The sequence below is a fragment of the Oratosquilla oratoria genome, chromosome 19, assembly GCF_046742065.1.
Source record: "Oratosquilla oratoria isolate Oo_2021 chromosome 19, ASM4674206v1, whole genome shotgun sequence".
NCBI classification, from domain to species: domain Eukaryota; kingdom Metazoa; phylum Arthropoda; class Malacostraca; order Stomatopoda; family Squillidae; genus Oratosquilla; species Oratosquilla oratoria.
The window spans coordinates 15,092,903-15,100,402 of NC_134795.1; positions in this window are offsets into that span (position 1 = coordinate 15,092,903).

Below are 7,500 nucleotides of genomic sequence, written 5' to 3' on the forward strand. Positions count from 1 at the left end.
TAAGGGGAGAGGATGAAGGGAAAGGACCAAATGGAGAGGTGATAGAGGTCAAAAGATCTATATGAATGGAAACTGGTCCCGTAGCCTTCAACAAAATTTAGTGATTCATTAAGGTCTGAAAAGTTGGTACCTTAAATCATTATAATTCATTGTAACTAGGCCGCTGGGATATGGCTGAAAGCAGCGGCGGCGCCAGGAATTTTTAGTTGGGGAGGCTAAGGGGGGGCTGAGCAAATTTTTTGGGGGGCAAATAGTAATATGATAATACACATATATTATCCTCATTTCAGAAGGGGAGGGGGTTAATGGTTGGGCTAGCACTGATGGCTGACAAATCTTTAGCCCTGGCAATTAAAAAATCCACTTAATAAAATTATTTCAATGAGTGTCTTAAATTTTCAATTTGCTCAGTTCAGTTGGGGGGGCTGGCCACTTTTTTGGGGGAGCTAAAGCCCCCCCAAGCCCCCCCCCCCCTGGCGCCGCCACTGGCTGAAAGCCTTGTAGTACTGATTGCACAGAAAAATCTTAGGTGGTCAGTAACCGCAGGGTTGGGTTGGCCAGAGAAAACGGTTCTTATTCGGATATACTTCGGTTGGCGTTCCTTGCGTGAGAGTCTCATTGAAACATTAAAAAGAAAAATATACTCTGACTTTACTCTGCGGTGGAAAATGAGAAAACGGAATAAGTATTTACCCGAAAACCAATACGAGGACGAGGTATAGTTGTTCACTACGTTAATAAAAATGGGGATTGGAGGAAAAAGCAATTTACGAAGTCACTAAGAAAGTATACTTGATTAGTTATCAAAAATATGACTCCTTCTCAATAAGTGACTTCATTGAATTCAGATTCCCTCCCCTACTTTGAAACTACTTTATTAACCAAATCTAACCCAAACTCAGACTAATTTATTCATTTACTTTTATTTATTCATTTATTTATTTGTTTATTTATTTATTTATTTACCTACTTATTCACCTATTCATTTATCTATTCACTTATTTATTTATTTTATTTATTTATTTATGTATATATTTATTTATTTACTTGTTTATCTATTTATTTATTCATTTATCTATTTATTTATTCATTTATTTATCTATGTATATATTTATTTATTTATTTATTTATTTATCTATTTATTCATTTATTCATCTATCTATTTATTCATTTATTTATCTATGTATATATTTATTTATTTATTTATTTATTCATCTATCTATTTATCTATTTATTTATTTATTTATCTATTTATTTATTCATTACCTTTTGTCAAAAGCTTTGTGGCATACGATAAGGTATGCACAACCATATCAAAATATGAAATGAAAGAAACTCGTCTTTCGAAATCTTGTGGGAAAGGATTCCATGTATTCTAATTCGAGGAAAAAAATCGATATATAATACATGTATTTTTTTCTTCTTCTTCGTTTTCTCCAGCCATCGATGGATCTCAGGTTACTTGGGGGTAGCTGATGAACTTATGGACTACTTTTTTCCCGTGAAAAGAAAAAGGATATACCACCCCTAACAACGTCAAATGAGTGATGATTCATACTTTTTTTCTCTTTTTTTTTAACGTTTTCTTTTCCTCTTCCCTCTCCTCTTCCTTTTCCTTTCTAAGTTCCTTTTTAATTCATTTTTTCTTTTAATTTAGATTTTTTCTTTTTTTTCTTTTTTTCTTCTTTTTTCCTTTCCTTTTCTTTTTTTTCGATTGTCTTTTTCTTTTTCTTTTCTTTTTCTTTTCATTCATAATTCTTTTTACCTGTCTTTTCCTTTTTCTTCCTTTATTCTCCGAGAGTATTGATCGGCTGCAGTAGTTAGCGTCATTAGCGTCTGTAGGGGATGGTGGTGTTAGGAGTGTATATCCTGCTGGCGATTTTGTTCAGCAACATAACGTATTTTCTTTTCATTCCTTTATGAAATTGATCATGATTTTCATTTTGTGTTACGGAACTTTTGTTACTAATGTTATTGTGTTTTATCGGCAAGGTATATAAATGTCTTTAGAGTTTTTTCAATAATCTTATTATCAATATAGATGGTACAGGGTTGTTCAAAAATATGTATCCATTTGTGATAAAATAGCACTTATTATTAAAAAGAAAACATTACTTTTTTCATAGACCTGTCTTACAGATATGTAAGCTTTGTGTGGTGTAAGTTTTTTTTTCCGTATACCATCATTTTGCGAGCACAGCTCAATAGTTTATCATGTGCTCAATCCGAGCTCCTTGTCATGGGGGAATTTTCTTAATCTCTGTTCGAATGTTATTCTTAAGCGCAGCAAAAGTTTGGAGATCGTTAGCATAGACCCTGGCTTTTAAGTATCCACCACAGAAAATAATCCATAGGGGTTAGGTCTGGAGGATTTGCAGGCCAAGGGCCATGGTTCGTACGACGCGAGATGAGCGAGCCTGTCTTCAGGGAAGTAGCGATGGAGGTATTCGGGCGAGCAATGCGGTGTTGCTCCATCCTGCTGATAAATCACAGTATCCAGGATGGAGCAACACCGCATTGCTCCAATGCTTTACCCGAATACCTCCATCGCTACTTCCCTGAAGACAGGCTCATCTCCCGCCGTATGGACCGCCCTTGGCCTGAACATTCTCCAGACCTAACCCCTATGGATTATTTTCTGTGGGGGATACCTAAACGCCAGGGTTTATGCTAACAATTCCCAAACTTTTGCTGCGCTCAAGAATAACATTCGAACGGAGATTAAGAGAATTCCCCGTGACATGTTGGACAGGGTCAAATTACAAACTTCAATGTGCGAGTAGCCACAATGATTCAGCGCCAAGGAGTTTGGATCGATCAGATTATAAACTATTGAGCTGTGCTCGCAAAATGGTGGTATACGGGGAAAAAACTTACACCACACAAAACTTACATGTCTGTAAGACAGGTCAATAAAAGAAATTGTAAAGTTTTCCTTTCAATAATAAATGCTATTTTATCACAAATGGATACATCTTTTTGGACAACCCTATATTACTACCACTAAAGCTACTTCTACCATTGCTACTACTACTGTTGCTATTTTCATACTCGTATGAAACAGATTTGGATAAAATATAAACCCTACATGGATTCGAACCGTAGATTGTGTTTACGAGTCTGCGACAAAATGTTCTCAGTCGCTGGTGGACTTTCAAAGGCAGTGTCAACTCGCGGCGGCCAATTGACCACCCCATGGCGTGGGTGATCATTTGTCATTGCTGTGGGGTTTTGTCCTTTTGTCGACCTCTATTAGGTTTTGTCCTTTTGTCGACCTTTCCTATGCGTTATTCATTTCACCAGACACAGGGTTTTACCTGACAAGTGTAGATATTCGTTTCAAATAAACTTGAATCAACAAGGAAATAGGCAAGAAGTAATTTACCAACAGAGTGATTAGTGAATGGAATAAACTTAGTAGGCATGTAATGAGTGCTGAAATGATTGCTTGTTTTAAGAGATTAGATAACTTTATTGACAGGGATGACAGGTGGTAAGGGATATCAAACGGCCTAGTATAGGCCTTACGGTCTCTGATTGTCTCTTCCATTCTTATGTTCTTATGAAAGCGTTTGGTTGTGGACTCAGAAACACACATTTTACTGTTCGATTTCTTGGGTTAGTAATTCATTCAGAAACACTATTAGTGTTACTTCTGCTAGTGCTACTATTACTACTACTACTTTAATATAGATACAACCTCCTTCCTTGTGGAACTGTGTGATGCAAGAGGGCAGGTTTCGTTCTCCACGTTGATTATTGGCCCCACCCCCACCAATGACTGTGGACGACAACCCATTTATGCATTTATCAGTTCATATTTAATGTATTTTTTATTGATTCGATTTTCTACTCAAATCTGTTTCAAATTCGAGGTTCTCTAGACGTGTTGGTTTAGGAGCAGGGACCTAGTACCTTTCAGACGTTGGAGAACTTAGCTAACTTGCCTAAGTAGTGAGAGTGAGAGTCTACACCTCATGCATGCCGCAGTACTGCTCTTTTTTCACCATCACTTCTGCTACCCGAACGTAGAATGCCTTTGTCTTTGGGCCCATCCTTCCTGAAGTCGTGAATGTTACTAAAATGAATGACCCCTGATCCATATTCTATATATTCTCCTCTTGCGTTTTGACCTTCTCGCTTTCATTTGGGGACTGGCTCGAGATCATTGGGTTAAAGATTTGTTTACCAAAATAAATGATAATAATAATAATAAATGAAAAAATAAAATAAAAATAAAATGAAAAAATACGGCAGGGGGCAATTGTCCCAGTGTCCGGAAACCTCTTGCGCTGACGTCCACTCGCGCTCCATCCCATGCGTTGGCCGTGAGGGGTACCTGAAATTCTTTCCTCTGAGGAGGCGTAGCATTGGTTCAACTATCATACCCCAGCAAACCTCAAGAAGTATTTAGACTATGAGATCCCTTGCCTCATCGTGCCTCATATAAATAAAGCCATTGTGTTTGGAGTCGAAGAGTGTATCACAGGCGCGCCTGTTTAGTGGATCATCCGAAGACCACACATACCTTATGAAAATGACATCCGTAAATTCTTTTTTTGTTTGGTCAAAGGCTTTTGCCCTAATTGGCAGTGCCATCGGGCAATTGGACGCTCGATCTTCTTGTATCATGGCTATCTTTTATCATACCATCCGGGAGTCAGTCCAACAGAGTCTGAAGTTCTCCTTTCTGTTTCGTCTCTGTTCTCCGAGATATTTCCTCTAACTTCTCTGATTTCATCTATCCTGACTTAACTCTTCCGATCTCATAGCACGATGCTGTTTGTCGTAGATGGGGTTGAGTCTCAGAGTTATGGTGATCCGCGAATTTGAGGTGCACGGCCCTTTCGTTCTTGGTGGCGGTTCTGGTAATTTACAGTACTTCCCTGATCGTTCGGAAGCCACCCGTTGGTGATTGACGGAATTGGCTTTTCTCCGATTCCATTTGCTAGGGGACTCGGTAATGGGACATTGCTTTGTTACCCTCCTTGGGATGTAGTTCCATTCGTGGTTGATCCCGTGGATGAAAGACGCGTATATATCCTGTGGTTCCATCTTTGCGATTTTTATTTTATTTTTCTTCGTTGTCTGTTTGACCTCTCTCACCCACTCGTTGACTTCGTATGTAACATGTTTTCTTCAAAAAGTGCCGAACCTAATCACTGCACAGAGATGTCTTTCTCTAATTTTGGTCACCATCATTTCAGTACTACCACTACTACTACTACTTCTACTACTGCTACTACTACTACTACTACTACTACTACTACTACTACTACTACTACTACCATTATCGATACTCTACTACTACTACTACTACTACTACCATTATCGATACTCTACTACTACTACTACTACTACTACTACTACTACTACTACTACTACCATTATCGATACTCTACTACTACAACTACCTCTATTTATCACTACCGATACTCTACTACTACTACTACTATCACTACAAATATCACTACCACTGCCACTACCACTGCCACTACCGATACTGTACTACTTCTAAGGTCAATTTCGACGAATACGAACGCGTCATTCCTAATTTGTCTCCAACTTGGGCAAGTGACCTTGGTTCTCTGATGCAAATTGAACTGAGTGTGACGAACTTACTCAAGCGGCTATTGACACTGATATCTCGCTTTACGAATCACATTCACACTCGCTCTTTGTTCGAAAATGGTCTACCTATATTGAGAAATTAATTCACTGAGCTAACTCAGCTCATAGGGACACCTTACCAACTCTGTTTTGGCATTGTGAAAATATTATGTCTTCATTATGTCAAAGGGACTTGCTGCTTCAGTTCTCCTATTCCAGTTATTTTTTATTCTTGTTTTCCAAAGTTGCTGGATAAATATATGAATAATAACATCAAATTATATCTAACAGATTTATATTAATTTTTCTCCTTGTGATCAATTTAACTTTCTGAATTATCTGACAGCTGAACTTTGTAATATATGTTAAACTGCTCTACTAATGATTTCATCTTCATTAGTCCTTTATATGATCGATGTAGTTCGTATCTTAACAAGAGGACCCTTGTGGCGCCAAAGGTTTCACAAGTTGATTCAGAAATTCGTCCATATGACGACCTTCTGCCAATCACAGCCATCAGGAGAGCGACATAACAACAATTTGCCACGTCGTTGCCATGGTAACGAGGGCTGCTAGGTCTGGGCCAAACCTTGGGACGCGTCGCTCTACGGATTATGCGTCGATTTATGTCGTTGTGACCGTCGGAGGCATTAGTGGTTGAAGGACATACTAACTCCGTATCCATATTCCTCTGCCGAGTAGAAACTGAATTTGATATGTTTCCCCTCAACAATGTAAGCTACCCTTCTTGTCAGATTAAGGGAAATATGTTGTTTTCTAAACAGCGGCAAGTTCATAAGTAACTTAAGTTATATCTCTTGTTAGTAGTATTGTTGCTACGATATTATCATATAAAGTTTGCACAGACGTCATCTATTTTCTTTTCTAGAGGAGGCATGTCACTTTGCTGCTGAGTTTTAGTTATTTTATAAGTTAGGAATTAGCATTTTACAGTAAAACAATGAGTAGCTTAGAGTTTTACATATATATACATATATGTATATATATATATATATATATATATATATATATATATTTTTTTTTTTTTTTTTTTTTTTTTTTTTTTTAATTATTTATCTTCGTCAACACGTGAGAGACTGTGCCAGGCTGGCTATTAAAAGGAATACGTGTCTCTGACACTTGGCCTTAATATCTTTCGCTATTTTCCATCATTGGAACCGTTCCCCGGCCCCAATAAAATCATTTAGCACTGGCCAGAACGAAATAATGTTGAATCTAATGATTTGTTTCTTTCACAGTTCATAGTCATTGTCACCCTTTCGTCGGGTAGTGTGACTAATATTTTTGTGACTCGCCAGGAAAGTCTCAGGGGTACTATCTGCACGTTCAAAAATTTAACATTTAACTTAAAAATATTACCAGACGTCTTTGTTCAGCTATAGTAGGGTAGTGTAACTAATATTTTTGTGACTCCCAGAAAAGTCTCAGGTATACTATCTGCACGTTCAAAAGTTTAACATTTAACTTAGAAATATTACCAGACGGATTTACTCAGCTATGGTAACTAGTAAGATGAAACGTGGGGTAGAAGAATGCCAGCAGCATATTCCCATACGTATCGTAGATCAATGAATCCAGCCTTTTTCAGCTTATGAAGGACGGGACGGGACGGGAAAGAAGGTAATGAATGATTTTATGTAAATGTTGGCATGAGTTAAGGTTGTGTGATGTTTCCCTGGTTGTTCAAGGTCTATATGAATCAATTAGTAGGGGAATTAAACGCAGAAGTGCTAGATAGGCGTTTGGAATTGGTGGATAAGAATGGAAGAACGTGTGAAATGAATCTGTTGTTATTTACGAATGACAGTGGGCAAATGGCAGATTCTGGGAAAAGTCTGTAACAGAATGAATTTAGATTATGCAGTAGGT